A 15,989-nucleotide genomic window follows, 5' to 3' on the forward strand; every position below is an offset into this window, starting at 1 on the left:
GTTGCGGCACGGTTGCAGCCCTCCCTGAACTTGAATCACCCCATTCAGGCCTCTCCCGGGAGAAAAGCTGTGAGCAGTGAGTGGTAAGTGGTGATACTGCTCCTGTGAATTATGGAAGGTAAGCTCTCCGTCCTGCTACTTCTGGCAGGGGAGCGTTGAATGGGATCTAGTTCCTTCACTGACCTCTGATAAGGATTAGTCCAGTCCAGCTGCGACTATGCTTCTCGTTATGATTGGTAAGTGTCTCTTGAGCTCTTGTGATTCTGTTTGTTCTGTTTAATGTCTTTATATGTTGCTCCTTATGCCTTTGCTGAGGAACAAGACCTACCACTCTGCTGGTAAAACTCCCTAGGCTGGGACCACAGAGACTGAAAAGGACTCACCTTTCCCTAGTACTGCCTGCAGTGGGTCTCATAGTTTCCAGAGAGCCAAAGCAGCTTGGACACCTGATTTCATTGTTCAAAATACTTTGAGCCACTTTCTAAATTTGTTCACCACTTTTGAACCACCAGAACCCGAGGGACAGCCTTTGGCACTCATCTTTGAACTTCAAAACCGCTTCTTGCATACTCCAAAGTAGTTTGATGAGGCATCTCCCCAGCAGAGCCTTGTCACCTGAGCACCAGCACCTTGTGCAGAAGTCTTTGAACCAGCGCATTATCGAACCAAGCAAGGAATCAACAGGGCTTCGCACCGCAGCTCGACTCAACGTGCAGTACTCATGATTTTGAACCATATTTGATTGTCGCACTACTGCTGGTGATCCATTGACCATTGTCGCTTGATGATGCTTTCAAAGTGCGTGGAGCACCTCTCGAACCTGACTCTCCACTAATTTGCCGTCTCGGATTAACACAATTTGCCAACTTCAAACCCAGTCGACAAGCATAACGTTGCATCTCGAAGAACTGGAATCAGGTACTATTGAGAGCCCCTGTTCCCTTGATCAATTTTATGGGCCTTACAGACTGGTTAAAGACCTCGCTGCACCTTTTTTCCTAAATACTATATCCTTTTATGTGACATTATTGCAATTATTACCTTTATGCTCCTTGCTGAAGTATTCAGTGTCTAACCATATTTGTTCTGCATTTACTGTCTTCTTTTAAAACGGTAAGGTATAGTCTTTATAACAGTTAGTTGAATGATTGATTTGTTAAATTAAAGTATATATACTTTTATAGAACCTTGGTTGGACATTCTTTTATTTTCGTACAGTTGTACTATTGGTGTTTGGGTTGCTACTGTCTCACTTTCACACCCTTTCTAAGAGTAGAGCCTTCTCTCAGCCAATGTTACCTCAAAAGGCAAAGGAAGCATATCTCTTGCCTGGCCCTTGTTTTACCTTTAGGATTGGGACCACTATTGGTTTGTAGAAGTGTGGGGATGGAGTAGGCAATTTAGCCACTACTCCTCCTTGTGCTCGTGTCATCTCGTCATACAGAGATTGCAAACCAATACTAGTATTGTTAAAGAACTCTGTACCTTGGAAAGCATGTGAAACCACATACTGTATCAAAGAGCATGGTTGATTTCCCCTGTACATACCATATTGACAGATTATTTGAGACACATTAGAATAAACCTCAACTGCCTCTGTGTTGCTCCTAGAACTCAAAGTCGTTTTTAGAAAATAGAACAATTAAGCAATATTACTGAAATCTGTTTCTGACTCTTGCTTTTTCACTTCTCTACTACACCTAGTAGTTACGGATTTTACCTAATGGAGATTTGAACGAATATATTTCACCGAAAAACGAAATTAACTTTTTACTTTTTCTACTATTTTTTTATAATGCCAGGGGTTAGCCCCCGGAGCCCTCCTCACCCCTCCCTACCCTAACCTATACCCTTACCCCACACCCCACCTATTATGCACTCTACATATACCACTTTACCTACCATTTTTGGTGAAATAAATAGTGAAATCCCACTAGGTAAAATTGTATTCAGTAAAATGTAGGTATACAGCTAGTTACAGCCACTGTGTGGGAACTGAAGGGGATGTCTACTGTTCTGGTAATTTTTCTCTCTTTGGACCTTTGTGCCTCCACATTCACCACCTCCATATATGGAAAAGACAATTTTCCACTTAATTTCTCAGTTGCCTGTCCTAAAATGTAAAACAGAAAAACAACAAGACATTACATCAGAAAGGAGTGTTACCTCAGGCAGGTTTTCAATAGTATCAGTAGGATTGACAAAATTAAATGAAGTCACTGTCTGAGTAACCGTGGGTGGGTTCAGTGTCTGGCGCTCCGCAGCTAGAGCTTTTGCATTTCTCTCATCAGAGAGCTAATTTGCCAGGGCGTCACATGGGCAGGGAACCTGTCCTGGCTGACATTAGGCTTACTCTGGTAAGAATCACAAAAGCAGATCGAGGCCACACTCCATTTAAGTCACAAGTTCACCCTTGCCACGACACAGATCTCTGCGATACCAGAGCCACAATGCAAAATCAACTTTGATTACTACGTGTGATAAATTGTATTTCCGCCCAGGTCCATGAGAGTGGGAATGGGTTTCAGTTCAATCAAAGTAACAGAACAGTTTGGTACAACAACCAGGCAGCAAAGTGTATTCAGTAGGGATTCCTTCACTAGCTCATAGACAGAACTGCTACAGACAATACGGGATCTCACATACAGGAGAAGGGGAGATAACCCTGCCATGGAAAAGGCAGTATTTTGCTTTTACAGAGGGAGAGAGACAAGGACAGAAGGATCGAAAGAGAGAGGGAGAGGCAGAGAGAGAGATGAAGCTGGAGGGAGAAAAAGTGAGTACAAAAGTGAAAGAAAGAGAGAGCAAGGAAGGGTGGCATAAGAAAATACCTTTAGTAAGAACGAAGGGGTGCCCTAACACTCACAGTAAACTGGAGCACTAAAACTCCACTTTAGGAAGTAGTGTGTCAGAAACTATCCTTCTGTTGTGATTTACAAATAAGCAGGATGGCATGACCTTGTGAAGAGAAGTAGGTTCAACTACTTGTTGAATTAGTCTTATTTTGCTCTACGATTGAGGCAGGCACAGATGGCGGGCTCAGCAGGGTTGCCAGGGGGACATGATTGGTGGAGTCAAGGGCGGAAGGCTCCGGATTCCACAGGGATGGCCCAACCGCCTATACCAGTGGTCACAACAGGGGCACCGGCGGGCCAGATGGAATGGGGGCTGGGGCCAGGGGCGGTTGCTCCAGGGGTGCGAGCGCAGCGCAGCTCCCAGCAACAGGCCCGACCAGCATCGATGCAGGAGGGGTCTGGGGCCAGACCACCCCTTAATGGGAGGCCCATTCTGGTTCGCACCAATGCGGGCAACAGTGAATTCCTTAGTATGGCATATTCCATGCGAGGTCAAAGAGAGGTTGTGGAGGAAGGAATTCATTGAGATCTTTGACTTGTTGGGGATTGTACCCATGGGGGGAGGGTTGAAAGAGCTGTCAGAGAAGGAGAAAGAAAAGAGGGACAGAGAGAGCACCAAGGTGGAGCACTCCATTAACAATTAGCTTATAGGATGTACATGTCAGTAATGTTGGAAAGGTATCCGCATGATGCACTGGCAATGATAGCGTATGAGCAATATGTGCATGACTTGTATCAGAAATATGGCGGCGAAGGGTGGTTGGAGTATGACTGGGGTTTTAGATTAAAAATGCAGATATGGCCAGCAATGTCATGGGACGAAATGGATGTCGGGGGATACATGGACAAGGTGGTACCCTGCAGGGAGCCGGAGGAAAATCAGTAAGGGGAGAGGTCCCGGGCAGGGAGAGGGAGAGGTGGGTACATTCAGCGGGGAAGGGGGTCCTTTCGCGGGCCCTCCATACTGGGTGTATCGCCCAGCAGCTCGCCAGGGGGAGCAAGAGATCTGCTGGAGATTTGCAGAGGGCTACTGTTCTTATGGGAAGACATGCAGATACAAGCATCAAAGAGGTGGCAGCACTGGTCCCCGCAAAGCCACCCCAGGCGAAGCCAAGCTCAGGGACAATAGCAAACCTAAAGAGAAAACAAATATTGATTAATATGCCGGCAAAACAATGCAATGTTGGGGAAATTGTAAATGACAAACGTATGATTAAAGGGACATTACCCACACCAGTTAGCCTCCTTGCCATGACTCCCTTTCTGAATATTTATCACAACAAGGCGATGCAAAATTTTTGTGGCAAGGGTTCAGGTGGGGCTTTCAGATCCCGGGGGCAGGTAGCCAAGGGGGGAAGGAGGCGGCCAACTTGCGGTCAGCATTGAAGAAACCCGAGGTGGTAGAAAGGAAGGTGGCGAAGGAGGTGCAACTAGGGAGAGTGGCGGGCCCATTCTCGGCACCGCCCATGAGAAATCTGGTAGTGTCCCCACTGGGGTTGGTACCAAAGAAGGAAGAGGGCCAATTCCGCTTGATCCACCATCTATCCTTCCCCGAGGGGCAGTCTGTGAATGATGGCATGCCCGAGGAGTGGTGCAGGGTACAATACGCCTCCCTGGAGGATGCGGTACAAATGGTGAAAGCAGCAGGGAAAGGGGCGCTGTTAGGGAAGGCCGACATAGAGTCAGCCTTCCGACTGTTACCAATCCACAAAAACAGTTACCACTTGCTGGGTTTAAAAGTAGGTGACAACTACTACTATGACAGGTGCCTGCCAATGGGTTGCGCTATTTCATGCGCATATTCTGAAGCATTCAGCTCCTTCTTGGAGTTTACAGTGAGGCTGGGGAAGAAGGAAGGGGGAATATTGCACTACCTAGATGATTTCCTCTTCATTGGGAGAAAGGGGACGGAGGAGTGCATGGCCCTGATGGGGGAATTTCAAGGGCGTATGGAACAGTTGGGGGTGCCTTTGGCACCAGGGAAGACCATGGGTCCAGCTACAACATTGACATTCCTGGGGATTGAGATTGATTCAGTGAAAGGGGAGTGCAGGCTCCCGCAGGACAAGGTTCAGAAGTTACAAGCCCTGATACGAGGCCTATTGGGGAAAAACAAGGTGACCTTGCGGGAGCTACAGTCATTGGCGGGTAACCTCAATTTTGCAGGGAGGGTAATCCCATTGGGTAGGGCATTCGCCAGAAGTGTGGAGCTCAAAACAGTAGGCTTGCAACACGCCGCTCAGCACGTCCGGTTGGGAACCGAGGTAAAAGAGGACCTCAGGATGTGGGACAACTTCCTAACGGAATCTAATGGGGTGGCGATCTGGCGGGCGGAATGGGCGAGCAGTCAGAGACTTAAACTATTTACCGATTCATCGGGGTCCTTAGGTTTTGGTGCGATCCTGGGGGACAGGTGGTGTGGCGTGGCGTGGCCAGTGGAATGGCACAAGGAAGGGGTGACTAAGGACATCACACTATTGGAACTATTCCCCATAGTAGTGGCATTTAAATTGTGGGGGAAGCACCTGCTGAATACAAGAGTTGCCTTATGGTCGGATAATTTGGCGGTGGTCCAGATTATTAACACAGGGTCGTCAAGCAATCCGAGGGTGCTTCGGTTACTCAGGGAACTGATCAAAAGCCTGTTAAGTCTAAACATTGAGGTCAGGGCACGGCACGGCACATTCCCGGGGTAAAAAATACGGCCGCTGATTCTCTGTCTCGTTTACAGTGGGACCAGTTCCGGGAAAGCTGCCCGAAGCAAGGAAAGAAATGGCCCCGTTCAAAGAACAATGGTGGGAAATGATTGGGCCAATCTGAGCTCTCTGGTAGAGACAGCACTGGCGCCTGGTACAGCTAAAAGGTACAGGGCATGTTGGGACCACTTTACGCAATTTCAGGAAGAGGTGCTAACAGGCGACCGGGGTGAGAACCCGGTACGGGCATTTGTGGGATGGTGCTGGAGGACGGGGAAGACCCGGGCATGGGTAGGATGCCACTTGGCGGCCCTTGTGCATTATGCAAAGATGAAAGGGGAGAAGGACCCCACCAAGGAACATTACATCACGCTAGCCATGAGAGGATGGGCAAAACAAACGGTGACAAAATCGGATGAGAGGCGGCCAATTGACATTTTTAAATTGCACGGATTGGTTAAATGTCTGGGCACAGTATGTACCAACGAGGCCGAGAGTGTACTGTTCACAGCCGGCTTCAGGGTGGCATTCTTTGGGGCGCTTAGGGTCAGCGAGCTGGTGCCGGAGAACAAGGATGGCAAGGGTAACAGGTTTTTGGGCTTAAGGGATGTACAGGTAACCAGCACCCAGGTTGTCATCTATGTGAGAAGGTCAAAAACGGATCAGAAGGGGAAGGGGGCGGCATTAACGCTGCAGGCCATTCAGACAAGCAGAGTATACCCAGTGACAGCGGTGGCCAACTTTCTCCGGCAGCAGCTGCCATCTGAGGCAGAGGCACCGTGGCTCTTGCACAGAGACGGGTCCGCATTAAGGCGCTTTCAATTTAAAAAAGTGATGGTGCAGGGTTTGGCAAGGATGGGGCTGACAGGGGGCCGGTTTGGGACACATTCATTCCGAATAGGGGCCGCCACCTCCGCGGCAGTCGGGGGATTGGGGCGGAGGACATCAAGAAATTGGGGAGATGGTCTTTGGGATGTTACAAACGTTATATCAGGCCTGAAAAAATGTAAGATAACCATGCCGTTCCCTCCATTTGTCGTTTCCCAGCAGCACAAGGAAGCAGGAAACGGACCGTGTGGGTAGTGGGGCACTCATTCATCTCAAGGGCCAAGGCAAGCTGGACTCAGCAGCAGGAGGCGCTGACGGCCGGCGAGTTCAGGGTTGAGTGGCACGGGGTGCCAGGGATGAAGTGGGCGCAGCTAAAGGGGCAATTGCGGAGATTACTGAGTAGGCAGCGGAAGCCAGAGGTGTTGGTAATACACTTGGGAGGGAACGACCTGACCAGCCTGGGGAGGGGGGTCCTGCTGAGGGACATTACGAGCTCAATGTAGGAAATCTCAGCACAGTTGGGCGAAACGGAAATTGTATGGTCTGAAGTTATTCCCCGGGCGCAATGGAGAGGGGCAGAGAGCCATTCAGCAGTTGAAAAATCAAGGAGGAAGCTGAATGGGGCTGTTGCAAAATTCTGCAGGGGCAGAGGTTTCCATCAAATCAGGCATGGCTTGATCGATGAAAAGTCACCTGAGTACTTCCTGAAGGATGGAGTACACTTGTCTACAAAGGGAATGGAGCTCTTTTTCTGGAACATTTGTACAAATTGCTGGAGTTATGAGAAGGAGACAGGAAGGAGGGGAGCCACAGTGGGCGAGAACCCACTAAGTGACATGGCAGTGTTTGGGCAACCAAGCACAAATGATAGACTCCGGACGAGCCAGAAGGAAACGGAATGGGTCTTTGCTCTTCCGGACCAGCGCCTCTTGGGGGCCTAAATGGCAGGGGCGTCTGGTGGCAACGAACAAGGCTCAGCTTCCCCCAAAACAAACGGCGCTCTCCCCACCCACGGACACCTGCACGGGCAGGATAGGCTCAGGTACAAAGGGTCGGGGGAGTTGAGGGCCTACTATACAAAGTATAGGGGGAAGCAAGGGAAAGCCGGAAAGCAAGCGCCACACTTGCAGACTGAAGGTCACAAATGTGTACAATATGCCTGTTGTCATGCAAATAAAACTGCGGCCAAGTTTGCCATTTGAAATACTGTGTCATGCCAATTGATTGTGGGAGAATAACAAAGCGCAGCAGGGTGCATGCACAAAGGAGTAATTGGCAGGAAAAGGCAAATGGACAAATGCAGTGGTTATGTCGCTGACGATGAAAAGACGACCCCAAAACAAAATGGAGGAGGCAGCCTTGTAACCGCTGCGGGGTCATGCCCAACAACCTCTGACCCTTCCCCTGGGAAAGGGAGGGCAAGGGGCGGAACGGCGCCAGGGTGCCAAACAACACAAAAAGCCTGCGAAGGGCTGACAAAAGAAAGGGGCGGGGCAAGCACCTTATAAGCGGCGGGGCCAGCCTGCAGAAGACATCTCGCTCCTGCAGTGGGACCCCGCTGACTCGCCGGACCAGAAGGATTTCCTTTTCCACCCACCCACCCACGAAAGGGCAGGGAAGGAGGGTGATACCTGGACTAAACTGTCGCAGGAAGGTATGGACTATTGAGGACAGTGTTGGCAGTGTTTGGGCAACCAAGCACAAATGATAGACTCTGGACGAGCCAGAAGGAAATGGAATGGGTCTTCGCTCTTCCGGACCAGCGCCTCTTGGGGGCCTAAACGGCGGGGGCGTCTGGTGGCAACGAACAAGGCTCAGCTTCCCCCAAAACAAACGGCGCTCTCCCCACCCACAGACACCTGCACGGGCAGGATAGGCTCAGGTACAAAGGGTCGGGGGAGTTGGGGGCCTACTATACAAAGTATAGGGGGAAGCAAGGGAAAGCCGGAAAGCAAGCGCCACACTTGCAGACTGAAGGTCACAAATGTGTACAATATGCCTGTTGTCATGCAAATAAAACTGCGGCCAAGTTTGCCATTTGAAATACAGAGTCATGCCAATTGATTGTGGGAGAATAACAAAGCGCAGCAGGGTGCATGCGCAAAGGAGTAATTGGCAGGAAAAGGCAAATGGACAAATGCAGTGGTTATGGTAACTGTAGCCTACACAAGTTACATATCCCGCGAAAATGTCAATTTGGCCACGGAGAGAGAGAGTATACCTGCACTGAAGTAGGGAAGTGGTACGATCAGTTTGGGTATGAGGTGTGTGGAGGAGGGAGCTATTAATTAAGTGTGCCCCCTGGAAAATGGAGGAAAACCATACGAAAATAGGCGCAGGAAGGGTGGAGTCTGGGCTCTGCCTCCCTAGCCAGCAACCCCCAAGCATGTGCATTGATTCGCAAAGGCCTAGTATAAACAACGCTCTCGAGGAGTTGGACATTGAACTAATTTGCTTATTGGCTTTTAATATGATATGAATTTCATTGCAGAGAGTGTTTTTTTAATAAAATCATATTGTTGTATTGTTGCATTAATATAGTTATTTTTAATAGTTGGGTTTTGATTAGTTTTAAAACTATTCATTTGACCTAGCGGTCCATTAGTTTGGCTGTGTGCATTTCAAGTTTCTGCGTGTTTTTGCTTATAAAAGGTACTCTGTTCCAGCAATCCGGGGAAATGACAAAACGTAAAGCAGCACAGTCTATTCCTCCAAAGGGAGGTGGCAAGAGGGTATTCAACCTATTCCAACCAATAAGGGATGTCAAAATATTCATAACTGAAATAAAAGATCTATTGCATGACATCAAAGGTCAGAGTGGCAAGAAAGCAGGCGATTCAAAATGCAGAAGGCCCGCAACTGCTACGTATTGCATGTCTGTATTAGAAGACAGTGAAATTCTATCGGAAAACATAGCACCTGTATTAAAACCTACCCCTCACATAAATATCTTGGGGCATTTTGGAAAGAAAACACATCCTATGGATGTCTACGAGATAGGACAACTTGAAGGGGAAGGGGGGTGGAGAAATTATGTCCTCCCCATCTTAGCATATAGAACTACAGGAGGGGCCCAGGTTATCGAACTTCATATACATGATGAGGATACATGATGAGGATCTATTAATTCTTGTCAGTCCAACTAGGGCAACTGACGGCGAGAGTAACCAAGTCCGAAAGAGTGAGATGATGGGGTGGGGGGTGGGTCTTAAAGCCCATCATTGAGAAGGGGACAGGTGGAGATAGAAACCATGATCCCTACATCCAATAGTTATCAGGCCTTGGGGGATGAGTTACCCCTAGCTGGTAATGCTAATAAACACAATGGTAGCCATATAGTTGTGGGATTTGCTGGAGGAGTAATGGGAACATCACAGGGATCAATTGATAATGAGGCTGTTAGTATAGGTATTAGCATAGGGGCCTAAACTAATGATGTTAGTGTGTCAAGTCTCTGTGAGCTGCAGTTGGGGAATAGACTATTAGAAACATTATGGGACGACTTACAATTGATGAAAAACATATGTGGAACAATGGAAAAAGTAATTAAGGAGCAGTTCCAACTTTTTGGTATTGATTTGGCATGCATTAAGGAGAGGCTGTCAAGGGCACTCTCACACAACGGCACCTGCAGTTCGATAGTGAATAGGACTAATAGTAATTTAATGACTGAGCTAACATCTAAAGTCGTCCCAGCCAAAGTATGGCCACCTGCCCACAGGTCAACACCAGGAAAGAAAACTAATGGAGGGAACAATGCACCCAACCAGGTGGTCAGGGAACACATAAAGGGGCACAGAAATTCACCCACCCCTTGGACGGCAATTTGCGAATTGCTGGCTATGTGGGTGGAGGTCACAAGAGAGGGCATGGAAGGTCCCCCCATCTTTTCGCAGGAAACATGCAAACCCACAATCTGAATATCCCAAAATACACACCAGCATGGATCACTCCACCAATACAATCCCCTTGGGGAATAGGATGATGGAAGGGCCAACACATGACTCCTATAAACATCTCACATTACCCCTCACCATGCGGGCACGGCAGACCAGTCCATCTGTTACACAACATAATGTGGGGAAAGTTGTAAATGTTTTTTATGAAACACAGGAGTCCCTGGTAAAAAAGTGCATTAATTATTTCAGGCATGTAAGAGGGTGCATGACCATCATTAGAAGTGATATACTAAAGTGTGCGATACAGAACATGCCCAACTGTGATGAGGGTATGGTCTTGGTCCTTTAAAAAATGAGTGGCTGATGGAAGGCTTCTTGTCTATAGAACTTCGGCATATCCTCCTCAGGGGTCAAGAATCTCGATTAGGCCAACAGGTAACATGCAGTCCATGGATGTCCAAATTGCCAATTATGCATTCCGTGGCAATGGATTTATAGCAAGGGGTTTAAATAGGCAGGAGGTTGTCAGCAGCCAGGCAGGCATCTACCTGGAAGCTATAGACAGACAAACCCTTGTCCCCCAATTGAAGCAATAGCCAAAGGAGAGAGGAGTTAGTTTAATCTCCTGGAATATAGCTGGCTTCAGGAAAAACTTGATAGATTCCGACTGGTGTATCTTCATTCAGGGATATGATGTGGTATGCTTCTAGGAAACCTGGTAACTGGGTTCGATTATATTTTACGGCTATGAGGTATTCCAGGTCCCAGTTACCAAGGGGCCTAAGGGTAGGCCCTTCAGCGGGTTGGTAATGTGGATCAGCACTAGCCTTGATTGGCAAATTTCCAACACTGAGTCTAGTTCCCCTGATGTCTAGTACATGGTCCTTAGTCTATTGGGTATTCAATCAATATCTATGTTGAATGTGTATAACCGGGTTACAAATAAATTGACGAACCATGTGATTGAACTAGCACAGGATCTTGTAGAAACAAGAGAAATACATGAGGATTCGAAACATCGAACCATACTTGCTGGGGACTTGAAACAGCAAATCAAGCACCTTCCAGATCTGGAGGGGGCTTGGGATGATCATGACGAGGTATGGGATATCCCTTCCCTGGAATCACCTTTGACGGGAAGGGTCCATCCGAAGGCCGTTGGTTGTGCTGCTGCTCTTCTTCTCTAGGTTTAAGGGCCTGTAATGGGTGCTCTAGAAAAGATCAGCCGTCAAAATCTACCTACCAAGGGAATAACAGCACCTCACATATAGATTATATTTTCCTATCTATGAAACTGTTGGCCAATGGTAAAGATTTCAAGGTCCTGGAAAAACAGGGACGTGATCATAAGCCACTGTCCCTAACGTTAACTAATCTGGGCAAATATGAAAGTAACCACCAAACTAATCCCAGCTATTCTGTTCAAATTCAGGGACAATCTAAACAAAGAATTAAATTGCTTGATCTTGACCTGGAGTGAGTGAGACCAAACATCTACGAGTCGGTCCTGCCTGATTTGGAACGGCTCTTATTATTGGATTCTGGCAATGCAGATATCTATTACGTATATGACGACCTGGTCCTGTCTATACAACCCTTTGTCACCAAGCCTACTAAGAGTATAAAGAAACGTGCTATAAAACATAACATCTGGTTCAACGAGGATTGTAAGATAGCCAAGCTTCACATCCTAAATTGTTTAAAAAGCCATCAGGGTTTGGACAGAATGGAATTGAGGTGCCTTATGGCAAAGTATAGATATTTGATACAGACCAAAAAAGATAATTATGTCTGACGAGAATGGGATAAATTGCATGAAGCTTCCCAATCTGGGGATATTTGTATGTTCTAGAAGATAGTGGGAATAAAGAAGGGTGTGGCAAGGATGTGGCCGTTAGCATAAGCCCCATCAACTGTAGAAAGCACTTCCAGAACCTCTATGGAACAGGAGTTCCATTGGATATCCAGGGCATCTTATTGAAGGACCAGAATAGAGGGAATGCCCCAGTTCCAATTCAATTTGAACTACAGGAAGTTCACAACGCCATCCGCTCCCAGAAGCTGGGAAAAGCCCCCGGAACGGACTTAATACTGATTGATCTAATTAAGGATGGACTAACCATATGGCACTTGTTTAATACAATCCTTAGATCCAATAAGGTTCCCCCCTCCTGGCCAAATGCAACAATAATCCCAATTTACAAAAAAGGTGGGAGAGAAGATCCGGGGAATTTCAGGACAATTTCCATACTGGACGGAATGGAAAAAGTATTTACCAGAACTGTCTATGAGCATCTTCAGGAGTGGGTGGTATAGGAAAATGTGGTAGATCACCTCCAGGCAAGGGTTCGGTCTAAAACGAGTACCATGTACCGGGCATTCTGTTTACATATGGTCACACAGAAATATACGCCCCTGAGGATCATGAAAGTTTTCTCTGTGTTCATCAATCTCAGGAGCGCTTTTGACTGCGCACGAAAATTGCTGTGGTCAATATTGATAAAGAGAGGGGTACCAGCTGACCTATTGCGAATCATAGTAGAACTCCACTCTAACAATAGCGCCTCAGTATGTTGGGGATTAGGGGGTGAACTAACTGAAACATTCAAGGTGACCAGAGGGGTGAGGCAAGGATGTGTCCTGCCCCACACCTGTTTTTGGTATACATTGATGAGGTAATACACCATGTGAGATCAAAAAGTCTGGATCAACCAAAACTAGCGAAAGAAGCAGTTCCAATACTCCTTTTCGCAGATGATGCCCTTTTATTTACATCTGCAAGGGAGCTTGTAAAACACTTGAAGCTTTTGTGGAGAAATGCTCGCAGTTCCACTTCAATATAGGGAAAACAAAATCATTAACATTTCGCCCAAAATTTAAAAAGTTTGTGAAACTCTATTTGTGTGATGCTATGATTACCTTGGGGGTAAGATTTAATGACCAAGGCAACTGCTCATCACAGATGCTTAAATCCAGTTTGACACTGGAAAAATATGGGGGGGCTATTTGGAGATTTTTTCTCACTCGTGGTCAGGGCGCCATCTCCCTAGTTCTTAGAATGTATGTAGCTCAGGCCAAATCTGCAGCCCTGTATGGGGCTGATATTTGGGGCTATTCAACCAGTTATGAATTGGGCTTGGTCAAAAGAGGTTTCCCGAAAAGGCTGCTTGGGTTGCCAACAATTTGCCCTGGCTACCCTGTCCATTTAGAACTGGGCCTAAGGTAAATCCAGAGCGATGTCATTCTTAGACTGGTACTTTACTGGCTTAGGCTATAGCTAACCCCCAAACTTAAAACATATCGCGAGGCACTGATATACATGTTAGATAATGAGGGTGGTAGATCTTTACCTTGGTTTACACATGTTAAAAAATATCTGATGGAAATGAACCTGGAAGACAAGTGGCACAACCCCCCGGTTATTACCCCAGGTGATGTGGAAAAAGCTAAGAGAACATCACAGGAGACAGCTGAGGCCGAATTGGTTAAAACTTGTAGAGGGCTGTCTATGGGAGTAACATATCTGACCAGTAAACTGACCCTGGAGTTTGAGAAATATTTAGATCTTGTTAATCCCCCTCTTGCATGTAGTCTGTTCCTGAAGTTCTGGTTTTCTCAATTGAATTTGGCATATCGCACTAGAAAGTGGGAGCCCACTGGGAATTACGTATGCTTGGTGTGCGGACTAGCCAGGGGATCGATAGATCATTTCCTGTTTTTCTGCAAGGATTACTGTGTGGCCAGGTGTAAGTACCTAATGACATTATGCAATGTATATGGCATACATCGTACAGGTGACGCTCTTCTGCTCCTTGGCTGCAGTAACGATATAAATGTAGTGTTTTTCGTAGCAAGCTATATCCACCAAGCATGGCACATAATAGCATAAGAGCTAGAGCAATGAAAGCTGGAGGATTTGGGATTTAGTATGTCATAATTGTAAATGGCGTCTACATTTGATTTCATATGGTTATTATCATTACTGTGATTAATAGAATCAAACTTGCCTGATCATAGATCATTAATCATGTAATTTTTGTATGCACTTTACAGCTATTTGTACTTTCATGATGCTACCTATTAACACACTTTATTGCAATATTTTACACACAGTGTCGGGATTGGGCATAAAGTTTGGAAGGTCGTATTGTCTACTTTGGCCTCCTAATACACCAGCCACTTATACAAGGCACTGAGGCTTTAATCCGCAAAGCTATTGTAGAAATGCTATGGTCCCTTGAACTCCCTTGCACATTGTTTTTTTTTTCCTCATACCATTTTTTACAGGAGGATTATAATCAGGATTGGCTGGGATTCTTTTTACATACCTAATTGAACACTATTAATTACAGCTCGAGATGATCCTTAGAATGTTGTCCAGTACTAATCAATCACCTCCTGTATAACATAATTGTAAAATTAGATGTACAACATGATGCACTGTTTTATATTATGTGCTGTGTATTATGAAGTATAGTTTTAGCTGTTTTTTAGAATGTTGTTTTGTACCCTTATCACTCTGTGTATAGTATGATGGTATAACAAGATGTCCAATGATGCTTATTTATCGCACTATGCCCTGTATTACCTTTTATTCATTTTATTACAATTGTGATATTATGTGTTTTTGGCAAATGACAAAATTGTCGAATAAAAGGCCATATGATGATAGAAGTAGGTTTAGGGGCAAGAAAAGAGAAAGAGAGGAAGCACAATGGGGAAAATGCTTTTTGGTAATAGAGAGAAGAAATTGAGACTGAGTGGAGTGAGCACAAAGGCTGATGGAAAGAGACCAGGGAAGAGAGGAAGAGCAGAGAGAGAAGATGTGTACACTAGAAAAGTAGCGGCGAGTAAAATAGGAGCAAAGAGATTGAGAGAAGGGTGTGAGTAAAAGAGGTCAGAGAGGAAAGAAAATAAAGAATGCGGCTTGCAGAATTGAAGACAGAACAAATAGGGGCACAATAAGACACATTGAGTCCGACTAAGACAGCAGAATAGTAGTCAAGGCAGAAAAAAGAAGCTTAATAGCATTAAGAGAAATGAAAGAACAAGCCCTGGAGATGTTAAGATAAAAACAAAAGGTGTAAGGAGTATTAGAGATGTGAAGTGAAAAAGAAAGAGATGAGCCAAAGTGAGACCCAGATCATGAGCGGAAATAGCATGGGTGGAGGTTGGGGGGAGGGAGAGAGTTGAAAAAGAGTACCTTCGGTTAGGCAGGGGTAAGGTGGAGGAAATGGGAATGCATCCAGGACTGAATGGCAAGTAGGCATTTGGACAGTTTTGCATGCAGAGTTAGAAAAAGAGGAAAAAGAGAATAATATCAGGTCGAAGGCAAAGAGGTGACAGGAAAGATCAAAGATGCAATAAGAGCAGAGGGAGGAATGTTGTAAAGGGAACGAGAAGCAGAGAAACCTGGGGAATGCTAGTCAGTGAAGAAGGAGAGAAGGATCGTTTACCAGCCCGAGTGAAAATAGAGTAACTCTGATTGTCTAGAACGGAGTGTAAGCACTGGAGGTCAGAGCCCGAAAACACAAGTGATGAATGAAAAGAAAGATGAGTAGGGCAATCAATAGAGTCAAAGGCAGCAGACAGATGAAGCAGAACCAAGAATAATGATTGTTTAGAGCAGCGAGTAGAGAGCTATAAATTACAGATATATAGAAGACCTGTTTCACGGGAGTGATTAGGTCAAAATTCAGACTAGTAGAGAG

At 46.1% G+C, this 15,989-nt stretch overlaps 1 protein-coding gene across 2 annotated transcripts in view; it reads left to right on the forward strand.

Annotated features, from left to right (window-relative positions):
• The window catches only part of LOC138491964 (cytochrome P450 2J4-like), a 971,726-nt gene that overhangs the window by 546,149 nt on the left and 409,588 nt on the right, over positions 1-15,989 (forward strand). The gene's annotated exons all lie outside the window — the stretch shown is intronic.

Source organism: Ambystoma mexicanum, chromosome 10 (genome assembly GCF_040938575.1).
Source record: "Ambystoma mexicanum isolate Mex_15411 chromosome 10, UKY_AmexF1_1, whole genome shotgun sequence".
In the NCBI taxonomy this organism is placed as follows: Eukaryota; Metazoa; Chordata; class Amphibia; order Caudata; family Ambystomatidae; genus Ambystoma; species Ambystoma mexicanum.